The sequence below is a fragment of the Ictalurus furcatus genome, chromosome 18 (genome assembly GCF_023375685.1).
Source record: "Ictalurus furcatus strain D&B chromosome 18, Billie_1.0, whole genome shotgun sequence".
Taxonomy (NCBI): domain Eukaryota; kingdom Metazoa; phylum Chordata; class Actinopteri; order Siluriformes; family Ictaluridae; genus Ictalurus; species Ictalurus furcatus.
In genome coordinates, this window is record NC_071272.1 from 11745358 (window position 1) to 11769806 (window position 24449).

The following is a 24449-nucleotide window of genomic DNA, read 5'->3' on the forward strand; positions in this document are numbered from 1 at the left end:
TTTTTTTTTTAGAATTCAGTCAATTAATTCTGTTAATATGAATTAATAACATTCAAAAAGTTAAGAAATCTTACTTTAATCTTCAGAATTTAGTTCATGTGTTAATGTTAATTAGAGTAATCTGTTTTCTGTTTATAAGACAGTTACTGTAAAACAACTTTTTGAAATGGAGAGAATACAGTTTTTATTTGCATTTCCTTCAGAATTGTGGAATTAATTAATCTTAATTTAAAAGAAGGCATAAAAGGCAGAACTATCTGAATAATCGGTTATCGGTATCGGCTGAGAAATTTTGTATTGGTGCATCTCTAGTCCATTCATATAAATATGAGCTAACACTGAGATGTACTTGGGTATTTCAACAAGACAATGGGTTATAAATACAAAAGCAAGTCTATATTTGAATGACTGAAAAGAAACAAAACCTGATGTCCTCACTCTTAGGAAAAGGCTTCGGGATAATATGTAATTATTTCTTTGGAAGAAAAGTAAAAAAAGTAGTAGCAAAAACTGAGTAGTAAAAACGCACAAACATGTATTTAGCTCAATAATAAGTCAGCTAAATATACTGTAATATCCTTGTAATGGACCTTTTCCACACCTAACAAGCTAAAATGAGCTCTCACTAATGCTAAATGAGGTAGCTAGCTACAACTATAAGTGAAAGTGTGTTTTAGAAGACTGTGAAATAATGGTGGCTTAAGTAAGAGATAGAAACATGAACCAAAAATTGTATTCTCTCTCCTCACTCTCAGGTTGTTTTTCTTTCATTTCTCCTGACTGCACCTGACTAATAGTGCAATCTGGATACCATAGGTCTGTCTAACGCTAATACGGATAACGGAGGAAAATAAAATAATAATATTGTTATTGCGTTCTGAATTTTGTTTCGCATTGTTCTCTTTAGAAATGTATTAGGCATACACTAAGCTTAGCTTAATACTAAAATAATAATATCGCTCATAACCTTATGTCTATGTCTCCATTGTAGGTGGCCAAAATTTCTCAGTATGATGGTGAAATTACATCATATAGGATTTTGGATGTGGCATAATTTCGCTGTGGAGCTCACCATAAGCCTAAGTAAATCCTTCCCCGTCACGCATGTGTGCTTATCACCTTCACCAGAAGAAAATGACAGAGTTGAAACACGCTCATCCCCAAAACGATTCCCGCTTAGTGCTATCTCTGGACATCAGAGCTCCTAATGCTGCTATAGACAGAAAGAAATCTTGGCCTAGTTCATTCCTGCTGTGATACAGTCTCATATAAGTGTGTGTGCACCGCAGGCCTGTAGGGGTCAGTGTGCAGTGTGTGTTGGGGCAGAGAACACTTCTGCATCTCTACACACAGGAACACAGAGGAACATCTCAGACTGAAAGTGCTGATGTTATAGCGATAAGGGATTTAAGCAAGTGAGAGATCATTTTATTACATAACCACGCTGGAAGTTTAATTAAGCTCTTATTCTCATAATGAATATAGTCATCATAAATGAATACACTTGCATATGCTCAAGTTTACTTACTAAAAATATGCCCTATCTTACTCAACAGTCTGAATTTAGCCGTTTTTACTTTAGCAACTTTCTTAACGGGAAACCTTGGAACCTATGGAGCAATAAATAAAAATCTACAAAAATTATAAAAAAAAATTCTATTACATGAATGAGTGTTTAAATGTGCATGTGCTTGGTGCAAGTGTCACTTGCTGCAGAATCAAAAGTCCAGGGGGGGAATCAGACCTGATCCAGCTCCTCCTACCTGGGTGGAGTCAAACCAAAAATCCAGGGAGTGGAGACAGACCTGGTCCAGCTTCTCCCACCTGGGTGGAGTCAAACCAAAAATCCAGGGAGTGGAGACAGACCTGATCCAACTTCTCCCACCTGGGTGCAGTCAAACCAAAAGTCCAGGGGGTGGAGACAGTCCTGATCCAGCTCCTCCTACCTGGGTGGAGTCAAACCAAACGTCCAGGGGGTGGAGACAGACCTGATCCAGCTCCTCCTACATAGGTGGAGTCAAACCAAAAGTCCAAGGGGTGTAGACAGACCTGATCCAGCTTCTCCCACCTGGGTGGAGTCAAACCAAACGTCCAGGGGTGCAGACAACTCAGTATTGTATGTGTTGTGAGTTAGAGTTAGGAATTAGTGGTTAGGGCTATCAGAGGCGTTATAGCAGGTCCAGCTCCAACCCATGGACTTTTGCTTCTGCAGTGAGGACTTTCTTGTTGGTGCATTCGGATGGACCAGTATTCCCAGGATAGACTCCGGATCCACACTGACCCTTGACCAGGATAAAGTGGCTACTGAAGGTGAATGAATAAATAGATGAATTCTTACATTCTAAATTCTATTACAATTCTAATAAAATTCCAATAAAAGACAAATTATTTGAACGCTGACATTTTCAGCAACTCATCATTTTACTGACAGAGAGAAATATTCCTGGATCAGCTCACTGTACAGTTTAATAATAGCATTTTCTCTTTATCTCACTTTAACATCTAACATTAGAACAGAGGCGGTAAAAGTACTGAAATTCTTCACTCAAGTAAAAGTGCAATTTATCATCTAAATAAATACCCTGGTAAAAATTGAAGAACAGTTTCAACTCAATTTACTCAAAGTATTCTTGCATTTATATAAAGTATGAAAGTACAAGAAAGACTTGAATCAAGAGGAAATCCATCTGATTTTAGATACAGTTGGCAAATTAGTGCTTCTTTCCCCAACAACCGTGCGAAAACGATAGCTAAGGCTAACCAACTACAGCTTTATTGCTAATTTCTCAAATGTTAGCTAGCATGATTTCTTAGTATGACCTACTGTATGTGTGTGTGTATGTGTGTGTGAGTGTGTGTGAGTGTGGGTGAGTGAGAGAGAGAGAGAGCATGCGTGCTGAGCCAAGTGACGTGAGAAAACGGCACTTTTTAACACACAAGTAACTGATGCGTGCACCATTTTATCTGTAAAACGCCAATTGGATGGAAACAGGTGAGAGACTTTTTTTTACGCACTTTCACAGTGCGGATAACAGAAATGTGCAAAAAGTGGATGGAAACTTGTGGATGGCAAATGATAACAAGAACTCAGTATTCATTCCATTTCTCTCTTCTGGAATACTCTTCTTTGGTGTTTACGTTGGATTTCAATACAGCGTTCTGTGCTATAGCGCCACATATCTCTCCCTTTTGTGCATCAGCAGCATGTCCGGGCACGTGATCTAAAGCTCAAATCTAATTGGACGGCCCGATTCGTTGCGGAGCAGCAGAAAAAAAAATCGATTCGCTGGACGAAAAAAAAAAGTGACGCTTTGTCTTGTTGCGAATGTTCGCCCCCAGTGTGTATAGCTCCATAGGGATCTATTGTTTCATTTCAAGAGCATCATCGTGCCAAACATTCACGTCGCTTAAAGGGTCATGAAACCTCCCTATTTCAGCTCAAGTTTACCTCTCAGTGTTTTTGAAAAAGGCCCTTAACATGTTTAAAGCAGTAGCTCACACAAGGGTTTTCACACAAAGGGTTTTCCTGTGCCAAAAAACAGCGGTTGCTGCAGTGTGATTTAGGATGAGTCCAGAGTTGCAGTTGTACACAAAATGGAAGAGAACCACCAGAGTAAGCTGACAAGCTAACCATCCAATTATACACTGTAACTAAACGTGAAACAGTAAAAACCCTAGTCTGTGTGTATTTGTATAAGCATTCTAGATACTTTCTAAACCTCCTGTGTCATACCCATCATCCCTGTCTATAAAGATCATACATGGTGCATGTACTTGTCTTGTGTCTATTGGGAGCCCCACAGTTGTGCCTCTACACACTCATACACACATACCATTTAACCTTTTAACAATAAGAACAACTATTAGAAACAAATCTACACTTAAGCTGGAGTAAATGCTAGCTCTCTTTGCTCATGCTAAACTTCATTGCCCTTAGCCGGACTAATCAGATCTGCAGGAATATCTTCGACAAACTCAGTTTAAGCCCTTCGCAATAATCATGAATTATGAAGAGGAAACGTGTTAAATGAGAAATTAATGAGATGGCACATAACACTTTATGTAATCTCTTTGTATAATTCACTTTGTGAAAGAGATGTATAATATTACCTGCTAGGAAAGTGAGTGAGAGAGAGAGACACACAGACACAGAGACAGACAGAGAGACAGAGTAATTCCTGGAGAATTCCCCTGTTAGTCCATTTACTTAGCGCACATGTAGAGTGATGGGAATGAGCAGAGGACCGAGGTGCTCATTCGACCATATAGAAACAACGAGCGCCAGTGGAGAATGCTGGTACTCCAATAGTGAATTTTGACAGATGTATCTGCTGATGTGTGTGTGAACGTGCTGACCAGGAAATGCAGTGCCGCCAGCTTTTTAACCTTCTCTCCTGATTGAAAAGCTTTGGTCAATTATTTCGATCTGGAAAGTAGGCTCAAAACTTCCCAGCGGCAAGAAAAGAGTTCAGAGAAGCAAACGTTGGAGGAGACGAGAGGTGGAGCAAAACTCAGAACTTTTCCTACACTTTCACACACACCAAAAGTGTAAATTTGTGCAAAAATTGATTTACACAATCACATTCCATTTACAGATGCTATTATGTTCTCCATATACAAAAAACAACAACAACACAGTTGTAAGCTTGAATGCATTTCAACATTTGCACCTTCCAAATCATTTATGCTTTTTTACATATATGAAAGTCTTCAGACTTGTCTACACGTTTCAGTATGATGTGTGAATACCATTTTACAAGCTCACAATCTTTGTGACATTTTTGACTCCATAAGCTTTGGCTCAGGATTTGCCTTCACAGGCAGAACAGTGAGCACTAACGTTACACCATCCTTGTTCACTGCTTTTCTTAACCGTGTGTTTTACAGTGCATTTGTATTAGATGATGACAACACATTCGCATCTGTTTCTGTTCAAACGGTGTGAAAAAGGCTTGTAACATGCCACCACTTAAAGCGTGAAATATAAATTGGCATTTAAATGTGCAAATTAAGGTTTAAAAGGAGACATGATTGACAGGTGTGCTTCACGGCACAGAGAGACAAAGATTTTTGGATTAGCACAAACGTGTAATGAGGTCCGTTGTAAGCGGTTGCGGGCTGGGCTGCTGATTTCTCGGACGAGCATATTTCTCGGGTCAGTGTGCGGTTACGCGCAATGACGAGTCGCTTTTGAGCACCAGGCAGAAGACAGACATGTCGTGCCAGTAAGTGACTAAGAGGATGAGTCAGATAGTGGGGAGCCGTTTGTACACTGAAGCAGTATGTGTGTGTTGAGGAGGTTAGTTCATATCTTAAGGCAAAGAGATGCTGGTTCACAAGCTGCCAAAGACATGCACATATGCATGTGTACACACGCACACACACTTATACATTCTAGGGATGTAATCAAAAAGGAATATTATTCCGATTAATATCAGATCTGTTCTAAATGAAAACAAACAGGTTTGTTTTGTTGTTGTTTTTGGTTAGAAAGCTTGCCCCATGGTTCACAGGGCATCTGGTTGAGACGAGAGGTGTGCATCGACACTAGGATCATGTGGGAGTCAACAAAAAAGTTGTGCAAAATTAAGGTTTTTACTTTCATGTGGTCATGAATGAGCAGTCACATATGATGATTGCGGGATAAACAAAGACCACGTTCATTAACACGAACTTCCACCAACAGTACTCATAATAAATATTAAAATATTTATATAAATATAAATATTGGTAAATAATAAATATTGGTAACATTAGCTATGTTTCTATCCATGTATTCTTATACATATTTTGGGATCTCGCATCAAAAAAAGCTGGATGGAACCACCAGACGCAAATAAAATCTACAAAATGCATTTTAAAAAAACGTATGCGCTCAATTGAGGTGGATCATTTTTTCATACGATAAGAAGACACGAGCATAAACTACGATGGAAACAAGTTTACTGAATAATTCCTCAATGCGCATCAAAAATTGCCTCAACAAATCATGTGATTGGCTCAGAATACTAAAAATGGTGGCGAGCGAGATACCTGGAAGTGACTGTTTTGTTCTCTTGAACACATGCGATGGAAAAATGGAAACGGTGTTTCCATGGAAACTTTATTCGCAATTGTTTTTGTTTATATTCCAATGTTTGCATTAGTTAAATTCACAACTTGGATGGACACATAGCTACACGTGCAGAGCATTATTCCCATCCAGCTATCTGTGTACAATATGCCGGGCCTAAATCACTTTTGAATCTGTCACGTAAGCAACATCATACTGTACACAATGAACATACTGTATACAATGATTTACTCCACTCATAATCCCAAAGTCTACAGTCAGGATTCCCACACAGAAACGTCAGGAATGTACTGTATAAACAACTATTTTGACATTTCCTGTGTATTGGTTTACTTTCACTATGACATACAACAAGGACAGGTTTTAAGGCCCTGATTACACTAGTGCGTTTTCGTTTTAAAACAAATTTTTGCTACGCCTGTCGTCCACACTACTCCAGCGTTTTCGGTGCTCGAAAACGGAGACTTTCGGAAACACCAAAGACCCCGTTTTAGTTTGAAAACTCTGAGCTCGCGTTTCATTGAAAACGAAGGCGTGGCTGCCCACATTCACTCCCTGATTGGGTCTTCTGGATCATTGAGTACCCTTCCCTGATTCATCAAACCCCTACCACATGACCATTACGCTACCTTGACCGTATACACAACACGGAGACTGAACCGCAAGCTTTGATGGCTTTGTTGTCATTCTTAGCAGACATTGTGCAGTTAAATTCTGTACATGCGCAAAATGCAAGCTATGATTAGAGCAATCGGCAACAAACCTCATTTTCAAGCGGCGTAAGCCCTACATGGAACGCCGGTTTGGACTAGCAACCAACTTCCTGTTTACACTTGTATGCGCATGCCCAGTGTACACGAATGGTCATGAGACATGCGTTTTCGGTCGTGTAGTGTGGACGGAAATCGTTTCTGAAACACAGCGGAAACGCCAGTGTGGACGAGTATCGTTTTCAATTTAAAATGAAAACACACTAGTGCAAACAGCGCCTAATTCTCTCATCCAGCAATATTTACGGCAGCCATCTCAGTCTTCAGTCTCAGTATTCAGTCAAGTCGTTCTCTTAATCCTCCTGGAACTATGGAACTATGTGCTTATGAAGAAATCGTTACATAGCAAACAGGCATATTATAATTAAATAATGCTTGGATTACTGGGGTCTGGGGACGCAGAGACACTCTAGTTCCAGACAGAGTCACAGCCTCGGTGGTCTACGTCATTTTTTGGAGTCTTTTTTTGCTCCTGGAGCTCGAACTTCCTGCATAATTCAGCTCCTGATCCAACTAATTACGTGGACTTGTACAAGATGTGTTCAATCAAGGTTTGGTGACCACTGGAGCTGAATAACTATAATGCTTTGGCACATCCAAACCCACCACAAATCCACAATCAAATCCAGTTTGCATACTTATTATCTCCTCCTCACTTGCCTGCCTATTGCACTGTTTCCTGTTAAGCCTCACTTACTTCTGTGTATTTATACCAGTTCATTTGCCGTCGATGTTTGCAAGTTTTTGCCAATGCAGTGTGTATTTCTGAGCACCTGGTTTGTTACATTTTGCCTGTGCCCTTCATTTTGATTCTGATTGCCCTGCATTGCTGTCTGTTTTTGACCATGCATTTCTCTGCTCATTTGGATTGTTAATGAACGCCTCACACTTTCCCTCCAACTGCCTCGTGACTGCCAGTGTTCTAGTAGCCCACACATCTGAGAGTTCTATCTATTCTTTTTGAAGTGCAAATTTGATTCTTTCCCTTACCCTTAATAAAAGACCTTGGAATTACAGAGCTGGAGGTTTTTTGAAGGACGTTATCAAGACACGTGTCCAAATGCAGCCAAACTCAAGAGAAAACATCGACTGAAAAGGGAGATCTAGTGTATCCTAGACTGTAATCACAGTTTTCTTTTCTTGTATTAATTCAAGCAGGGAACTAATGTATCACTAGGCATGTGATGTAGCTTATAATGGCTGGCAAATGTCACTCATTCTCTCAAATGTAAACTTGCACCAGTGGTGGAACCAGTCAGCGCAATTCAGCAGACTAATTCTAATTGTTCAACCAAATGGAATGGAAAGAAAGGATGAAAATAGAATATATGACAGAATTTGTACAGTAAACTGTATAAGATGAGTAAGGCAAAAACAAGGTTTTATAATCCAGAGTATGAAAGCTATGCCACAAAGATGAGCCAGTCATCCCGCCTGCTCCTGACGTTTATCCCGTCTTTGCACCTCACCCTGCAGCCACAGTCACCACCACAGATGCTCTTAAGCACAGCAATCGATTATCAATACCTACTAAATTATTCACAGGTCCTTTTTTGCTGTGTATGTACTGTCAACCCTTCAGCAGGCTCAACCTAACAGAGCTTTGAAGTGCGACTACAAAGAGCAGGAATGAAGAAACAGCCCAGAGTCAGGAAAGAACACAGAGAGAAGATGTCTCCTGGGGAGGAGGACTGGGCAAGAAAGACGGAAACAGAAAGACAGAGAGTCTTCAATATATCCATGTGTATGTTAGTGCAGCTCTGAAACCTCAACTCTTGATAATGATAATGCAAATAATACTAATAATAATAGCAGTTAAAACACCAATACTGATATATGTAACACCTCTGGCTTGTCATCTCCATCTTTCCCTTAGGGAAGGAAGCGTATGCTGTTCTAAGGAAAACAGGGATTGGAGGATGTCCCTGAGGATCACACACACACATACGCGCACATACACACACCCTCAACCACGCTGACGCAACTCAGCTCCACTTCAGAGCAATATCTGGCTGACCTTACAGGAGCCTCTTACACCTCCTCTACTGTCACCAAGTACACACACCCTTTAGAAAGAATATGTGTGTGAGCGTGCATACGAGTCTACGAAAAAGAGAACATAATAAAGATAAACACAGGTAAGAGGTAAACACCCATGCTCTAAGGGTGCCTTTGTATGTGTAACATTAAGTTTGAATCATTTACCCACCTGCGAGCAAGTATGAAGCAACCACACTTACACCAAGTTTGTATAAAAACAAGTGGTCTTAGGCGCCTGGGTCCCAATAATCATACGATGCAGCTCAAACCTGTTAACAAGTTGTGTTAACAAGATGTGTTTTTGTGTGCAACATGCAGTAAGATGTGTGCATAATTAAGTTCGATGTTGCCACAAGATACAATAAGGTTGTTTGCCCAAAATGTAGTTTTCATGCTCTTTTTTCCCCCCATTTTTTAATATTATGAGTTTTAAAAGAAAATTTAATCAATAATAAATTGAACACAAGTTACAGCACAGTTTAAGCAAGTGGAATCTTGACATACACCAATCAACCATAACATTAAAACCACTCACAGGTGAACAGTCAGTTCTCAAAGTTGATGTGTTGGAAGCAGGAAAAATGGGCAAGTGTAAGGATCTGAGTGGCCAAATTGCGATGGCTAGATGACTGGGTCAGAGTATCTCTAAAAACGGCAGGTCTTGTGAGGTGTTCCTGATATGCAGTAGGACAATCGGTGAACCGGAGACAGGGTCATGCGCGCCCAAGGATCACTGATGCACCTACAGAGCGAAGGCTAGCCTGTCTGGTCCAATTCCACAGAAGAGTTACTGTAGCACAAACTGCTGAAATGGTTAATGCTGGCTATCAGAGAAAGGTGCCAGAATACACAGTGCATGACAGCCTGGTGCGTATGGGGATGCGTAGCCACAGACCGGTCAGACTGCCCATGCTGACCCCTGTCCACCGCCGAAAGCACCTACAATGGGCACGTGGGCATCAAAATTTCTCTTGCCTGGTCTCCAAATTCACCAGATCTCAATCTGATCGTGCACCTGTTGGATGTACCGGACAAACAAGTGTGATCCAAGGACTTAAAGGATCTGCTGCTAACGTCTTGGTGCCAGATACCACAGCACACCTTCAGAGGTCTTGTGGAATCTATGATTCGACAGGTCAGAGCTGTTTTATACAATATTAGGCAAGTGGATTTAATGTTATGGCTAATCGGTGTATACTGTACTCTTTGCTATGTAGAGATTTTTAATTAAAGTGTTTGAAATGGCAATGTCATACAGCCATCACTCTCCATGGCGTTGGTGTAAAAAGACTTTACATTGCAATCTAATTACATTATATGTTTCATATTGGTCTATCCATAATGAAGACTGTCCTACACTTACTTAAACTTGAGTTTCTTAAATTAAAACAATCAGAAGGAGCTTAGATTAAACCATACTTTGGCACAATTTTATGAATTCCAGTACTCAAAATAGCAAGAATAAGATTTGGTATCTAGGTGACACATTAAATGAATTTGTATGAACACTTTACTGCATTCTGCGGAAGGAAAAATACCTCCAAGGCTCTTTACTATGCTCATTATCCAACAATTGACTTACTGATCATGGTTTCAAGCCTCGATATATATAGACCTTCTCATCAGTGCGCAATTATCTCAGACAGCTCAATATGTCTCTGCTGATCAAGTTCCAGGTGCTTTTGAAGAATCATATTTCTGAACAAAACCACCTTTTGTGGTTTGGCATTTCCCAGTCTTGAATAAAAACACGTTTCCAGTGAAACCGAAGTGAACCAAACAAAAAGTAGCAATTTCACTGATTCAGACTGGACAAACAGGCAAATATTTGAGATTGCAACATCACTGTCTTTCTTTTTTCTGTTTCAAACAAACACACACAACTACTTTATGGTGTGAATGTTGTTTGCAGTCTTGCTCATCTCCTCGTGTGTGTCTCTGATATGTGTTTGATTGAGGTTTACAGGTGGGCTTGCTTCCACAGCCGTGAATACAAATCAGAGGCTACAGTGTGATACAGCAGCAAGGATCCCTTGAGGACTCGTTCAATCTGATTGCATCAGGCTCTCCAACCCTGCCTCCTGCGCCTGCTCCGACTGCTTTCACACCTATTAGTCAGAGTCCATGTCAGAGCGAAATTGACACTTTTGTTTCGTTTTCTATTCGGATTGGTTTGTTTTCATGTTGCACATCATTAAGCAAACCAAAATGAAAAAAAAAAGTAGTTTGAGGGACTGAAAACATCCTCATAAAGCTGTCATTCACTGGCCAGAACTACAGCGACGGAAACTGGTAAACAAACTTTTGCCAAGTGTGTGTAGCCCCTGTAGGGCTGAATGGTTCTGACCAAAAAGAGAAACTGTTCCAGTAATATTTCCACATGAGCATAGCGTAAGCCTGGAGTGTTTTCAGCATGTTGTTTTTGGCATTGTTAGCTAACTGTACTCCAAACGTCATGTAGGTATTCACCATTTCTCTTTCCAAAATGGAGAGAAATACTACAACACCCCATTTTAGCTACCATCAGTCAGGCACACCATAACAATAATATGAATAAACCGCCATTAGATAAACCCTAAATAATCATGATCTGCTGTATGTCCTTGATCTGCTGAGGTGTCAAGTTAACCACCGGACGATTAAACCCACAGGTTTCTTTGGAAAAGTTATAGCAGGAAAACTCACCAACATACACCACAACAACAGCGAGGAAAACTTCATGTAAACCTCGACCCTGAAACATATCAAATATATCTATACTGAAATATTTATGATGTGCTTAGCCATTCTGAATGCCATTTCCTGCTTGGTGTCGTAGCTTCATTATTCCTGCGAGAAGTTAGCGGTTGTGTGCTGCTCTGACATCATAGGAAGACAATTCCTAAAAACTCAAACTTGCTGTTAGCCCCAAAAAACTATTTCTTTCTTTACTCACTCACCATTTTCAGCATTGTTATCTTCCCATATTAAAGAGCAATTTAATGTAGAAGTGTGTAGCGGTTGAGGCAAACGTTTCAAAACGCAATGCAGTTATATGACACAGCTACGACTCGGCTTGGCTAGGTAGCTAGTTATCTATGAGACAATGAACATGATGGTGTTGGTGGTACTAGCATGAAAGATGAAGCTTTGGAAGCTAATCTGTTTGAGCAGATTGAGGAGGTGAGAGAGTTGGACAGACTAAAGGACTAAAGCACCGCTGCATCGCTCTCTTTAATTAGAAATGAAGCGAGGGTTAAATCCCACTGGCACCACTATGAGCAATAGTCGATTGGCATTGTGGGTAATATAGGAAACCGTCAACCAAAGTGAAAATAGACCAACATGTCTTTGAAAGAAGTTTCAACTGAAAAAAAAACAAAAAACGAATCAGAGCATGAGGTTGAGTTGTGGGGAAGAACATGCTCTGAGAAACCAAAGTATCTGACCTGTGCACAACATCTAGGATATGATGTCCAAAATGTTTTATCCAAACTGTTTTATCTATCTGAAGCTTTACACACCTTAGGATGTTGCCTCAAGCATGCAAGTTTAATTGAGTTTCAGAAAGTACCTCACACTCACACACACACACACACACTCACACACTACACTACACATGACAGTAGTTGTATCCGCCTGCCTCTGGAGCCACAGTGTTTGACACTTCATCTTTAGTCAAATCTGCACGACTCCAATGACTTAAGCCTCTTGCTTCGTATTATCACTCCACTCCACTCCACAGTGGCCCTAGTCAGATCACACACACACCGATATCCACCTATCTCTCTGGCCAGCTCTCCGTCTCACACACACTCCCAGAACTCACAGGGAATGATGGCAGGAAGAAGAAGGAAGCGAGGAAAAAAAGGAGTATATTTGGAGTGAAGTGTCATTTTTATCTGCTGGAGGCGAAGGGGGCCGGAGTGTGTCAGCAGCGAGGCAGGCAGATGGCACACGGCTGTGGGTTAGAGATTGGCTGGCGTGTGATTTATCTCACAGAGACAGAGAATCTCCAGCATCTCGATGTGGATGTGTGTGAGTGTGTATGTGTAACAGAAAGTGTGTGGGCTGCGCGTAATGGCACGGAGAGTGTGTGATAAAGCAGCAGCCTGAAATGGAGGTCAGAAAGTGTTCTAGTCGAAGACTGTCGAATGAAGCAATGCATGTGTCCATATGAAGGCGGAAATGCATTTAACGTTGGGTCAGAGCAGCACACACACAGCACACTGGCGCAGGACTAAAGGGCATCTGACTCACTGCGTGACTGACTGATGAGACACAGTGAGAGTTACACAGCTTTATAAAGCAACAGCATGTAAATATAAACATGACATACCATTAATTACTTTATAATAAAACACAAAGGACCATATCTAGTAATGCTTTCCACCACTGCACAACATATTTCAAAATAAATGAAAACAAACAAGTCTGGTAGTATGTGTCTTTAGATGAAAGATGAGTTTTGTGCATTCGCCTAAATGAATAGCAGACTTGGTATTAATGTCCTGGGAGATATTCTGGGTTTTTAATGGCTACTATAGAAAGTGCCACGTATAATAAATACAAGTACAATTAACATCACTTGAAGTTTGACTTTGATATTGAAACTCAAATATTTAAAACTTTTTTTTTTTACATCAGTGTTTGGTTGTGTTACGATTTGGCTTGTTACGGTGTCCCGGTATCATGGTTAGCCATGGTGTCTTATTGCATGGTTATTACACCTAATATACCAATTAGAATGCATTCCTGTTTACAACAATCTTCTCATATTTTTTTTCTTTAAACAACAAGTAACATGTGATTTTCCTATCTCAAGCACAGTGTTCCCAGGAAAAGGCTCCGGATCCACCTCGACCCTGACCAGGATAAGTGCATAATGAAAATGAATGTATAAAAAAAACTCCTTAAAAAAGCTAACAACTAGTGTCATGAATCCCCTTCAGTGCACAACACATTTCCCTTCAGTGCTTCATGTGCCTTTTGTTTTGCTTTCCTGTCTCCACCCCCTTTCCTTCATTGGTCTGTTTCCTTAAGTGTGCACCTGTTCTCAGTTCCGTTGATTAGTTTGTCTATTTATACCCTCCTGTTGCTGTTAATGACTTTATGACTACACTGACTATTCACAGCAATTTCGTATTTATTGACTTTTTATTATTCAAGCACTTTTTAAGCACCACTAGATAAAAATGGCTATTTTAAAGGTTTTCCAGTACTTAATTTCAACAAGCCAAATTCGAGCACTTCAAGCACCTTCTACAAACCCTATATTCAACGCCAGTGAAAGCCTAGTGTCATTTCCAGCACATTCAGGCTAAAACTCTGAAGTCTAGAGAGACAGTGTAGAGAGAGAGAGCTTTCAGACATGTATTCATTTTTATTCATTTATGTGCAGTGACCAGTGAAAGCATTTTGGGAACATCGTCTACCAAGTCCCTTTATTATTAATTTACTGGAAGAAATAAAAATGATTCGGAGCCTCAAACCACAGAGAGGCGCTTGGACAGCATTCATTCTCTGGCCTCTGAAGACCGGCCTCGGTAGCTGTGATGTCTATCGTTTTCTATCGTGAGTTCTTAGGTAACTTCTGTGAAGAGATCAGAAACGCACACACAGTTTCCAAATGGCTTGCATCCATCCGTCCGTCCGTCCATTTTCTGTACTGCTTATCCTACACAGGGTTGCGGGGGAGCCTGGAGCCTATTCCAGTGAACTCGGGGAATAAGACGGGGACACCCGCAGGGCACAATCACACACACACTCGCACACCCATTCACACACTATGGACAATTTAGAGATGACAATGGCATACACTGAATGAAAATTCATGAAAATTCCCATGGCTTTTTCAGCACTGCACTGTTTCCAAACTCAGATAATAAAGCACATATGCTCCTGGACTACTGCAATACTGGAACTCTGGAACCAGTGTGTTAATTTGTGTTCATGTTCCTCTACACTCACATTAGAAAGCAAAGTGACAGGTGAAGGTTCGTTCTCTACGTACGTGTGGACAAGTGGAAGGTGACAAAGTGACAGCACAACAAGCGACATTTGATTTGATATTCTATTCTATTCAGTGTAAATTAGGCAGAGGGTCAAATCCAAACAACCCGCACGACCGATTCCTTGTAATTGTCACGATTTCCCCTCGCGCTAGCGCTGGAGCACATGGTGCGCTCTGAAACCTCCGAGTTTGTCAGTGACACTGACTTTGTTTACTTCTGACACGTTTTTTGTTGTGATTTCTGTCTTGTCTCCGCCCCTGTATTGTCATTGGTTGTTTCCCGTATGTGTCAGCATGGTTCTCATCTGTTTTGTTTAACCCCTGATTATGTTTAGTATTTAAGCCCCTCGTGTCTCATTGTTTTGCGTGAAGTATTACGTGAGATTTCCGAATACCAAGCCTTTGTTCCTCTTTTCATGTGTCACAGCTTTGATCTTGTTCTAGTCCATGTTCTTCGATTCTGTTTTGCCTCAATTATGCCCGTTTGCCAATCGCCTGACCTTTGCTTGTTTATGACCACGTTTATATTTCACGATTTGGATTTGTCTGCCCGTCTCTCGTATAATAAAGCTCTTATCTGCATTTGCATCCGTCCTAACCACCATTACGTGAATTACGTGACAGTAATAATAACCCGATAACACATTGTCCGACGTTCCTTCAGTTCCCCTCCCATAGCTTCCTCTTATTGTTTGAGCCGCAAAAAGGGGAAAAATGTGATCTCTTCTAATCCTGTTTTATATATATATATATATATATATATATATATATATATATATATATATATATATATATATATATATATATATAAAGTCTCATTAAATGTGTACAGAGCTTGGAAGGAAGTAGCAGAGATGGTTGGTGTTTCTGGTCAGCATATGTAGTGGCTAGTAAAAAAAAAAACCAAAAAAACAAACGCTGTACAGTGCACGCCCACAAGCAATGACAATGTGTGAATGCAGGGTAAATGAACTGTTAAGTTAGCTCCGCCCACAAGTGCAGTCACAGAAAAACAGCTGTAGCTAGTAAGTAGTTAGTAAATACTGTATGGCTCAAATGGTTCACATTTTCTGTAAATTATATATATATATTTCATTATGGGGGGCAAGGTGGCTAAGTGGTTAGCACGTTTGCCCTGCAAGTCTGGGGATGGGAGCTCGACTCTCGCCTCCACCCTCTGCACATGGAGCTCACATGTTCGCCTATGCTTCAGGGATTTCCTCTGGGTACTCTGGGTTTCCTCCCCCATTCCTAAAGACATGTGTTGTAAGCTGATTGCCATTTCCAAATTTTCTGTAGTGTGCGAATGTGTGTGTGCCCTGCGATGGGTTGGCACCCTGTCCACGGTGTCCCCCACTTTGTGCCCCGAGTTTCCTTGGATAGGCTTCAGGCTCCTCTGCGACCCTGTGTAGGATAAGTAGTACAGAAAATAGATGGAGGGATATTTATTTCATTACATTTTGGAACCTTCCTACAAATCCAGTAAAATCCAGTACTTCCAAAGGCAAAAAGGCTAAATTCAACCGCTATTTCACTCCAGCATGGCCGCAAATTGTCTGTGATGTTTCCAGAAGTTTGGGCATATGTTCATTGTGTGTTTGCCAGCTGTGTCATACGTCATCGCCACATTTACAGCCTTCAGGATGACACACTCTCACCTCTTATCAGTGTATGATGGGTTTAAACACCTGATGTAAGCATTTTCTAATCATAGCACATTTGCAGTCACAGCTTAGCAGTTATGTTTCAGATTTAGTAGTGCCCTTGAGCAAGATCCCTAACCCTCAGGATGGGCTCACTTTAAAGACATATTTTTTGCTAAATAAGTCCATATAAATATAAGGGTGCTTTCACATATGCAGCATGTAATCTGTTTGAATGGAACCCTCGTGTGTTTTCCTCTTGGTGAGGTTCTTTAGGCAACTCCCACTTGGGTGCAGACCAACACAACCGGTCCAAGACCATCTGAGCAAGGTGTTCTTGGTCCGGTTCCAGTTTGATCACAGTGAGAAAGCTAGTTGAACCTACACTGACCCCGACTGCAGGAAGTGAACCAAATATGCAGTGTTTTTTGAGTGACTTTTTATTTTTATTTTTATACGAGCTGCTAAATTGAAGTGCTGCAGAAATACGATGTGTTCTAGAGATTTGGACCAATGAGAAAATAAATAAGTGGATACAATACACAAAATACTTTAAACTACACTATATGGCCAAATGTACGTGTACAGCTAACCATTACATCCGTATAAGGCTCTTCTCCAAACTGTTGCCCCAAAATTAGAAGTACAAAATGCTTGTATAGAATGTCTTTGTATGCTGTAGCATTAAAATTTCCCTTCACCAGAACTAAGATGAATTTTTATATAATTATATAGTATTTTGTTCAGCTCTGGTTGGTTTGTGTGATTTCTACATGCACTTCCCAGAGGTTTTAATTTTTCCAGCACCATATTTCTGACCATTGAATGAAGAATTTGTCCATGTAAGTTTTCAATTCTATGCACCCCTCATCCAAAAACCCATTTCTTTGTTTTTTTCGGTACGTTTAATTATTTGTACTACTACCAACATTCCTACCAGACACTCTCAGTACAATCAATTGATATTGTCGAGCTTCTGATTTCTCACTCTAGCCAACTTTCCTTTCCAATCTAGCAGCCCAGTAATCTCTATCGGTGCATGGAAGGAGTGAGTGGGTGGTGATACACTTTAGCCCTGCAGATACAGATCATTTATCTCTCCCCTTTTATCCTCATTCATCTTATTCACCAATTAGCTACGATTAATCAGTATGGCCTTCATGCTACCAGAGAAAAGCAACCCTCCTCCTCCTCCTACTCTCGCACCACCCCCACCCCCCGACCACCCCTTGTCCCAAACCCTGCTTCTCCCTCGCATCAGCACCGCAACATCCTGTCTCCTAGCAACCTGCATCCAGTGCCATCAGCTACAGAGGACACCGCTGCTGAGGCTTCGTTCTCAAATGCCAGCAGAATGACAAGAGGAAGATGTTCAGGATGAAAAATGTATGTGGTGGAGAGCAATGAAGGAAATGTGAAAGGAAACGCCAGTGTGAGCTCTGCGCTGTTTTGTTCACGCAGTGACGAGTCTAGACCTACTGCCATGACCAGCTTCTACTGATACTAGTAAAAAGCGGAACGATATAATAATCAGATTTTATAAGCAAGGTTAGGAACTCTAAGGTAGTAACACTGCTCTGCTAAACTAAAGATCTAAGCGTATTTCACTTCCATATTATTTCTCCGACATGCTTCTAAGATGGTGATAAAGAAATTAATTCAACTGAGCTGAAATACTTACAGAAGAGAGAAGAAAAACACAGCATGGTCCAAAAAACACTGCTGTGACTTTGTTCTCTGAACTTTATTGTGAGAGAATTTGAGAGCGCAAGGGAGAGAGAGAAGGACAGGAAAGGAGAGCCGGAGATAAAGAATGGGCAAGCTTAAACGGAAGGAGACACAAACAGGGCAAAACTGAGAAAAATGGGGAATAAAAGAAAGAGAATAGAGAGATTGTGTATGAAAGATATATCAAGAAGGATAAAGAGGTAGCAGTGATAACACTGATAACATACAAAGTTGGCAGCGATAAAAAAAAAAGAAAGAAATTCACCATAAAAACACTAGAGTATGTCCTTGGAGGAGAAAGATATATACAGTATATAATAGAGCGATTTATTTAATTTATTTTTTATTTACCATGACATTAGCTACGTTCATTTACAGTCATCACCATGCAAATTTTGTCTGTAAAGGAAAAAAAGCTCCACTGCAATCTACAGTTTTAAAAAGCCAATCCATAGGGAGAGAGATATTGTATTTTTTTTATTGTCTCGTGATCGCCCCAAGCAAAAGCATTGCATAGTCCACGGCTCTTTTTTGATAGTCCCCAGGACGACGGGGCACCATTAATTTTGAACTACCCTGTGGGCGGATGAGCTGTCATCTTTCTTCCTCTGAGCCTCGCTGTCTTTACACACTCCCACAGGTATGCTGTAGCTCCCACACCATGCTTCACACACCACCACATGGGCACACACACACACACACACACACACACACGTACATCAGTGGCTATGTTTCCATGCAGCTTAATAATCCGTTAATAACACGACTGAGAGCTTGTTCATGTATACACCTCAGTTGGAATAGCAGAACCTGATTGAAATGAAAGTTTCATCTGACTGAACGAAGTACACAGCTGTGTAAACATTGCATATGTTAGAATCAGCGCCGTTGCTTCCTGAGCTCGTGTGGTTGTGTCACGATGTGCAATAATATACTCCTGTGTGAAAACACAACTCGTGTTACAGATTTGAATCTATTTAAAATAATTGTAAGGTGGTTTGGTGATATGATGGGCGTCAGTCTAACATTCTGAGGCAGGTGCAGGACCTTGAGCATTTAAGCATTTAAGCGTTCAGCATTTAATATTGGCCACAAATTCAGCAAGTAAACACGGTACAATTTGTTATTTGTTGTGTTATTTCCAACAATAGCCTTTAATAGCGATAACTGTTGGGCGGCTGTGGCTCAGGTGGTAGAGTGGGTTGTCCACTAATCATAGGGTCGATGGTTCAATTCCCGGCCCACATGACTCCACATGCCGAAGTGTCCTTGAGCAAGACACTGAACTCCAAGTTGCTCCCAATGGCAAGTTAGCGCCTTGCATGGCAAGTGCCAATGGTAATAACGGTAATGGCCACATACCAATGGTAATTGGTGTATGTGAATGGGTGAATGAGACACAGTGTAAAGAGCTTTGGAACCACTAAGGTTACAAAAGCGCTATGTAAGTGCAGACCATTTACCATAACATTAGAAGATAAGATATTATATATCTCTTAGACCAATGGCTAATGCATGCATTTTATGTTATTCTCAACAAGAAGAGCATCCTAGTTGCTGAACCTCAAACAAATATGAAATGCTGAGCAAGTTTTTTTTTTTTTTGTGCTCACAAACGCTTCTTTTCACTGTCAGTTTAATAATCAAACTGGAATGACATGTTCCTGAGATGGAAATAATGTAAAACTCTTTAACAACACAAGCAACATGATTAAAAAGCTGAACGCTGGAACACAGACTGGACTCTCGCGATTCTTGTTGTTATGGAAACGTTCAGGCTGAACCTCACTTCACGCAAGTGCATAACTTTACATCATGAGTGTGTACTTAACTGCATGGCAGGAATGCAGCCTTTTTTTTTTATGGTAGGCTAAATACCAAAGCTAAATACAACTAATAGAAAAACAACAACAATGAAGAGCCGGTAAACTTGTAAACTTGAGGAGCACTCGAGCAGAACAGTGAAAAGGATTTTTTGCTTCTGCTCCTGTAACTGCGTGATGCTCTTTCTGGTTGGCTCGGTGCTCAGTGACATTTACCGTCCATTTCACTGTTGGAAATGAGCCATTGTTCCACTTTTAATTAACTACACATACTTTGAACTAGACACATCCTTCCTTTCTGTGTCTCGGCGTCATTCTTAAAACCAGCAGAAACAACACACACTCACACACACACTCGCAAATAAAGGGCATTTCTTCGTCCTTCTTGTCTGTCTCGTGCTGGGTGCACGTAGAATATGTTAGTAGAACATATACTAAATCACAGATTTATTTGACTTATTTTGCTTCAATCTCAATCTCAGAAAGCTATACAGGTGCCAAAATATTTAGTTAGTATCATCACTAAAGGTACGTTCACACATATAGCAGTGGACTCGCAGCGTCAAAGCGACCGGAGACCATTCATTTTCAGTGAGAGCTGGTGACTTCCGGCGACATGACAAAGTTGAGAAAAGTTTAACTTTATGCAAATTTGGAGCAACTTCTTGCAGCGACTACCAATGGGAGTGAAGACAGTAGAGCGCACATGATCCGTGCGAGTCCGAAGTGTTTCGTGGATCCAGACAGTCCATTGTTTGCACTTTCGCCACATATAGATGGCTGCAATGGCAAAGCGCACACACTGCTTCTCCTTCATCTTGTAGGATATGATGTATATATACACTGGTGAATTTTATATACAAACGCTCTCCCTCCAGAATGTTTCATTTTAGCGGCAAGAAAACTGGTTTGTTGTCAAAAGTGGAATGCTAAGCTGCGCTCACGCCATGTAGTAATTACGAGATTCAGACTCGTAAAAAGTGTTCACGTCCTTGTGGAACTTGTAAACTAGGACTCTCCTGAGAGCTCTGACTTGTATCACCTGACTGCTGCAATGTCATGCGAAAACACTCAAATTGGCAGCGGCTTCAGCAGCAAAATGTATCTCGTAATATTTCTGTGGAATAATTTGTTTAATTGACTATTATTAATGTATTAATAATGCAAGCTTAATCTGAAAATAAATGAAAGACATACAATACAGTTTAATGTAATTGTGTAATTTTCCTCACACGGATTCATTTAAGTCTGAGTCCGAGGATGGCTAAAGTAAAACGTCCAGTTGTCATTTAGTAATTACGGTAATTCCAACATGGTGTGAATGCAGCCCTAGTTGTGCCACCCACTGATAAATGTCACTAAGGCAACCAGTAGTATTAACCACTTCACAGTATAGCGACAGGTGACCTGCAGTGATAAAATCGCTGCATGTGTGAATGCACCTTTAAACTAACACTCATTACCCAGAGAGAGAAAAAGACCATATTATTCAATATCTTGAATATTTAAGATGTGTTCACAAATTCTGCACAATTTCCAGGTCACTACTTAAATGTAAGCTATTTCAACATGTACAAAAGGTCAGATTTTTTTTTTTTTTTGAGTCTTATCCTTCACTGAAGCATGTGTTTGAATGAAGCTCCAACTGATTTGATCATCAGGATTATTGGTTTTTACACAAATTTGTTGAGTCCATGCCAGATTCATGTTAATCTTATGTTTCAATGTGCTCAAGATATTATAAAAAATTCCACATAAAATTACAAAAGAATGCACAACGGAAGCCTTTTTACCCCACTGTATAAACTAGCGGATGAACTCCGTTCTGCTCGTGCCTCTCAGTACACGGCTGTGCCTGGAGCGCAACAATGAAACACATCAGTGCTCTATCAAAGACCCTTTGAAGCCTTTGACTCTCAGCAGTAAATGTCAGTCTTTTGAGTGAGTCACATAAGTGTGTTCTTAATGGCCAAAGCATGGCATGTACCTACAACCATGGAAACACTCGCACACCACTACTAACTATCAAATTGCACTTGTGGTAGGAGGTTTAATGAGGAGTACCATTAGTCACGTAAAACAGAAATGACAAAAAATTTACTTTTACTTTATTTCCTGTAACTATGCTATGCTTTTTTCTCTCTGGCTCAATCCCAAACAATGAGTGCGTCTCAATCAGCTCCCTAGCGCCCTAGATTGTGAATCAGTATATCGTTTACACGAATTCAGGACCCTGTTAAGGAATTAACCCTGGCTCACTACACATGGGACACTGATGACTCAATTTCCAGGTGACATGACTATGTACTCGTGTTGTAAGACATCACCACTGGCATTTTATCAACAACAGGCAGGACCGATATCTTTCTGTCATATAAATTTGTTAGCTTAATCACACGTGCTTCTTTCATCATAATTCAAGCAGGATCACAGGCTAGCTAGTGGATTTTTAAAAATCATTAAACACTTAAAAGTTGTTAGGAAAAGGTATCCTGCGATTTCATGCGGTATCACACGGTATCACGCATATGCTGCAGGCATAGGAAAGACAAGAACATATACTGCATACAGTACAGCATATATTCTTTTATCAACCAAACGGTGCTGTTTCTTGTACTGAAGTCCATGGTCTGCTTGTGCTCAGCCCGCAGATCTGTGAACCTCTCTCAGAACCGTTTTGCAACAAGCAGCAGAGCATATTAAACGTTGTCCAGCCTGATCGAGTCACGCAGTACAGTTACAAAAACCATAGTATTGAAATTAACGTGGCTAAACCATGTTAATTTAAATACTATAGCTCAGTTGAGAGTGTTCATTTAATGAGCTTTTTTTTCGCTGTAGAAAGTTCCTCAAAGTAGCATTGAATGAATTCCATTTTCTCCTTTCTAGCCAATGGAAAGTTTTGTTCTTTTCTTAGATTTAACTTTCACTATTGAAAAAAATTGGTTTAAAGTGAACACTGAAGTCCACACACTGAAAAAAAAAAGCTCATTGAATTTACTTAATTCAAATTCGTACATTGGTCTCAAGTGAATTGATTTACATTACGGGATGTAACTACATTACATTGGGGCAGTGGTGGCTTGGTGGTTAAAGCTCTGGGTTACTGATCGTAAGGTTGGGGGTTCAAGCCACTGCAACTGTCACTGTTGGACCCTTGAGCAAGGCCCTTAACCCTCTCTGCTCCAGGGGCGCCGTATCATGGCTGACCCTGTACTCTGACCCCAGCTTCCTGACATGCTGGGGTATGCGAAGAAAACAATTTCACTGTGTATATGTACAGTATCTCACAAAAGTGAGTACACCCCTCACATTTCTGTAAATATTTGATTATATCTTTTTATGTGACAACACTGAAGAAATGACACTTTGCTACAATGTAAAGTGGTGAGTGTACAGCTTGTGTAACAGTGTAAATTTGCTGCCCCCTCAAAATAACTCAACACATAGCCATTAATGTTTAAACCGCTGGCAACAAAAGTGAATACACCCCTAAGTGAAAATGTCCAAATTGGGCCCAAAGTGTCAATATTTTGTGTGGCCACCATTATTTTCCAGCACTGCCTTAACCCTCTTGGGCATGGAGATCACCAGAGCTTCACAGGTTGCCACTGGAGTCCTCTTCCAATCCTCCATGATGACATCACAGAGCTGGTGGATGTTAGAGACCTTGTGATCCTCCACCTTCCATTTGAGGATGCCCCACAGATGCTCAATAGGGTTTAGTTCTGGAGACATGCTTGGCCAGTCCATCACCTTCACCCTCAGCTCCTTTAGCAAGGCAGTGGTCGTCTTGGAGGTGTGTTTGGGGTCGTTATCATGCTGGAATACTGCATACTGATCATGCTCTGCTTCAGTATGTCACAGTACATGTTGGCATTCATGGTTCCCTCAATGAACTGTAGCTCCCCAGTTCCGGCAGCACTCATGCAGCCCCAGACCATAACACTCACACCACCATGCTTGACTGTAGGCAAGACACACTTGTCTTTGTACTCCTCACCTGGTTGCCACCACACACGCTTGACACCATCTGAACCAAATAAGTTTATCTTGGTCTCATCGGACCACAGGACATGGTTCCAGTAATCCATGTCCTTAGTCTGCTTGTCTTCAGCAAACTGTTTGCGGGCTTTCTTGTGCATCATCTTTAGAAGAGGCTTCCTTCTGGGACGACAGCCATGCCGACCAATTTGATGCAGTGTGCGGCGTATGGTCTGAGCACTGACAGGCTGACCCCCCACCACTTCAACCTCTGCAGCAATGCTGGCAGCACTCATACGTCTATTTCCCAAAGACAACCTCTGGATATGACGCTGAGCACGTGCAATCAACTTCTTTGGTTGACCATGGCGAGGCCTGTTCTGAGTGGAACCTGTC

General features: G+C 40.8%; 1 long non-coding RNA gene across 2 annotated transcripts; it reads left to right on the forward strand.

Moving 5' to 3' along the window:
* The first annotated feature begins 1740 nt into the window (after positions 1 to 1740).
* Positions 1741 to 13866, forward strand: LOC128622273 (uncharacterized). 2 transcript variants are annotated; one of them, XR_008388372.1, is made up of 4 exons: positions 1741 to 2310; positions 8426 to 8587; positions 8720 to 8981; positions 10850 to 13866. It is a non-coding gene; the product is annotated as an uncharacterized LOC128622273 (long non-coding RNA). The 2 variants fall into 2 exon arrangements; XR_008388373.1 differs by lacking the exon at positions 10850 to 13866 and having other exon boundaries at positions 1742 to 2310; positions 8720 to 10152.
* Positions 13867 to 24449: the final 10583 nt, after the last annotated feature.